The 4,022-nt window shown below is 44.5% G+C and overlaps 1 pseudogene; it reads left to right on the top strand.

The window, feature by feature from the left end:
* The first annotated feature begins 2,327 nt into the window (after positions 1-2,327).
* On the top strand, positions 2,328-3,675 carry LOC114505176 (annotated as a pseudogene).
* The last annotated feature ends 347 nt before the right edge of the window (positions 3,676-4,022 follow it).

Raw genomic sequence — 4,022 nt, 5'->3', positions numbered from 1 at the left:
TCCTTACCCTCTACCACAGGTGTGAGTTGGGGGAAGGAACACATGGAGCAGGGCCATTCAGAGCTGTTTTGCATAGCAACTAACCTTTGCAGCTAACCTCTGGTGTGGTCATTTAACATATCTATAACCTTTAACTGCTTGCATAGATATGTTAAATAGCTGTGGCCATGCTCTGAGCCAGGGGGATGGAAGGAACTTCCCCACAAGATGTAACTGGGAGACAACTCCCCCTAGTTACAGCGCCTGCGTAAGAGCTTGGAAATGATTGGCTGCATGACATGGGGCCACCCCTGCGCAGACTCAAGATGGAGCCCAGTAAAGCTGGAAGGATATTTAAACCCAGACTTGGCGGCCATTGAAGAGAGAACCATGCGGCTTTGGCTGAGTGGAGACTCCTGCAGCCATGTAAGGAGAGGGAACATGTGGCTGTGGCAGTGAGGAGAACCAGGTGGCTTTGGCCAGAGTGGGGGGACCCACCCCCCAGTAGCCATGAGAAGAATCACCATGCAGCTTTAGCAGAGAATCACCACGCGGCTTTAGCTGGAGATCCCGAGGCAGGCCTACCAGCCAAGCACAGATTACAGGGAAGAACCGGGAGCTGCCTGAGCCATGGACTTCCATTTCTTTCCCTGAGATATGGTACCCCAGACTGGGCAAAGGGGGTAAGGAAGGACTGTGTGTGTTTGTGGGTGTTTTAAGGGACTTTGGGATTTTGATGAAGACATTAAATCATTACTCTTAGACTGTATAACTTGAATAAATAACTGCTTCCTTTTTCACCAATCTCTAACATGGAGAACTATAAATCTCTGGTGAAGGGAAAGGTGAACCTAGTACAGGGGGACCCTAGGAAAAACGGGGGTCAATTCAGTAGCATTGTGGGACCCTTTTCCCTGGTGGCCAATCAGGGAAAATTATGGGAGACCACATGTGCAGTAGTAGCTTTAAAGTAATACAACTACTTGTACATGCACAGTAAAAGCCCACCAAAACTAGCCAGGAAGTATCCACCCTATGAGAATAGAGTCCCTCCAGCCCATGAGGTCAGTCTCTGCTTGGAGTTGATCTGCTCCCATGTTCTCTGCTATAAACTCTGGGTGTTTGGTTCAATTCTTTGTCCCGATCACTAAGAACCTGGTTACCTGTGCCCACCTGTGACACAATTAAGATGGCTGTAATGGAAAAAAATGATTGCATCACTTATAAATGGTAAGGTTTTTCCCATAGATTTATAATTTTAGTGTTGAAATATTAAATTCCTATTGTAATTATAGTAATTGTTTTGATTATAGGTTTACATCTATTCTGTTTAAGAGAACAGATTAATAATTCCTGTGCAAGCATTATTTATAAGTTTTTGTCTAAAAATCTAAACATCTGAAGATTGGAGAGAATGGTTAAATTATGAAAATATCCTTACAGTGATATTATTGAAGCTACTACAAAAATGTTTCAGACAATATCTAATAAACTGAGCAAATGTCTATTCTATGTGAAAAAAGGCACACCATGAAAGTGCATATGCAAAATTCTTCCAGCTTTGTAAGACTTTATTAAAAAGGCAATGGAAAGTGTTATATTTTGCTGAGCTGTGGGGGAAGGGTAGTGCACTTCCACTTCTTATTTTCTTCATGTCAATTTTAAGTATTTCACACCATGCCAGCATTATGCATACAATTCTTTTGCAATCAGTGGAGGGAAAAAGCGGGGGAAAAAGAGAAAATGAAAAAAAAAATATTCTCATGGGTAAAGTCCAGAAATGACAAATCAGTAAAAATTGCCTAGGGATTGGGTCAAGATGCTATACAAGGCACTGGTGCATTTTTCTCATTCTTCCACAAATCCCTTTAAATGACAAGGAAAGGCAGGTTTCTGAATATAAATAACTCCAGAAAACACCAGGTAAAGGAAAAGGCAAATTCCTAGATGGAAAACAGATGGGGCAGGGGCACAGATGTGGGGGTTGGGTGGAGTGGGGTAGGGAGTCTGGAGGTCTTGAACTGGAGAAAGGGAGGGTGGGGTTGTTGTGGGCCAGACTGCTCAGGAATTTGTAAAGGGGAGGGTCCAGGAGGCAACCAGCTACCCCAGCCTGGGGCAAAGGTGAGCGTGAGAGTTGGAAGGGGCACACGTTGTTTGGCAGGAAGAGGAGGCCTCCCTCCTGGCAGGAAGCTGCGCTACGGGAAGGAGGGAGGAGACTGCTGCAGCAGTAGCTGCTGGTGGGATCGTAATGTGGCAGAGGGGTGTCTGCCTCCCTCCGGGAGGCATGCTGGAGACACAGCCATCATCCTCTTGGTGTGCCCGGCAGCCTCCTAGGCACGCTCCGCTCCTAGTCTACGGATTCTCTCCAAGCAGCTTCAGCAAGCTCCCGGCCCGATGCCTGCTGATCCTCTTTCCACACAGGCTCATGCGCAGGCAGCAGAGAAGTGCTTTATGTGGGCACATGAGGCCCGAGATACTTGGTTTTGGGGAGTCTGGGCCATTTGGCATAGATGGTGTTGGAATTCAGACGGAGAGGAGTAGCGGGTGCCCCCTGTTTATGTAACCCTAACAGCAACTCCCTCGTTCTAGCTAGCTGGAACGAACTGGGGAGGAAGGTTATTACAGGATGTCTTGATTTCCAGCTTTCCTGTGTAGCTTTCAGGAGATACTTACGCGTGGGTGCACAGAGTGAACTAATTAGGAGATAAAGCCCATCATGTCATTTGTTGAATTTATTTCTTTAAAATTTCCTTTCTTGGCCTGCTTTGCTACTATTCTCCTCTCAGGTACGAAGGCCCCGTTTGGAAAGGCGGCTGTAAGGCAGCAGTCCAGAACAGGCTCAAGGAATGCGAGTGTGCCTGTTACCATGATGAAGAGAAAGGCTGCACACAAGAATCACAGGAGCAGATCACCTTCCCAACCTCAGAGGAACATTGTGGGCTGCAGAATTCAGCACGGATGGAAAGATGGAGATGAACCTCTAACACAGTGGAAGGGAACTGTCCTGGATCAGGTACCTGCAAACCCCTCTCTGTATCTTATCAAATATGATGGATTTGACTGTTTATGGATTAGAACTGCACAGAGATGAAAGAGTGTCATCACTTGAAGTCTTTCTTAATAGGGTTTCATCATCTAGAATCTGTGGTACATACTTAACAGACATTATTATTAGCAAAGCAGTGGAACATATTTTTTAGACATAGGAAGGCTCCAAAAATGAATGGAGTGGGATGGTCTTAGCTCAGGCATCTGTCATGAAAACATGGTTTTACATTACCTATGAGAAGGATCCCATATTATATATGTACCAGCTATTAGATGATTATAAAGATGGTGACCTACGTATCCTTCCTGATTCCAATGATTCCTCTCCTGCAGAGAGGGAGCCAGAAGTCATAGACAGTTTAGTTGGCAAACAGGTGGAATATGCCAAAGACGATGGCTCCAAGAGAACTGATATGGTCATTCATCAGGTAGAAGCAAACCCTTCTGTGTATTTCATCCAATTTGATGATGATTTCCATATCTATATCTATGATTTGGTACAAACATCATAGAGGTCATCTTAAAATTTGCCAAATATGTGAGACTATTTGTAAAATCTATGCACACGCAAGGTCTTTCTTGATTGCTTTCAAGTTTGTAAGAGCCATCATCTCCCTTTCTTCATACTTTTGCCTGGCCAAAAAAAAAGGAACTTCCACTCAGACATTTTTGGAGGAAACCTTTCGCCCTTCTCTCCAATAGCTTTTATAGGTTCCTTCTCTGCAAACCCCTCAGGAGAGTGACTGATTTATCTGATTAGTGAGAAGGGTAGAGTCTAACATTCATGGGCTCATACTTTTATCTTGAGTGCGGTTAATAGATTAAATGTAGATGAACACCTGTTGCCTCATTCTTTTGTGTGCTTGGACTTTCTGCACCCATTGAACTATCACATTTTCTCAGATATTGGGTATGACTGGCTAACTTTCTCTGGAACTTCAACACTTTTCCCCTGGTGGCTTTAAAAGTATAATTTGGGGAAGAGTGGGATCCCA

Source organism: Phyllostomus discolor, chromosome X, assembly GCF_004126475.2.
Source record: "Phyllostomus discolor isolate MPI-MPIP mPhyDis1 chromosome X, mPhyDis1.pri.v3, whole genome shotgun sequence".
Classification (NCBI taxonomy): Eukaryota; Metazoa; Chordata; class Mammalia; order Chiroptera; family Phyllostomidae; genus Phyllostomus; species Phyllostomus discolor.
Note: the sequence above shows the minus strand (reverse complement) of the source record. Positions and strands in the feature narration are given on the sequence as shown.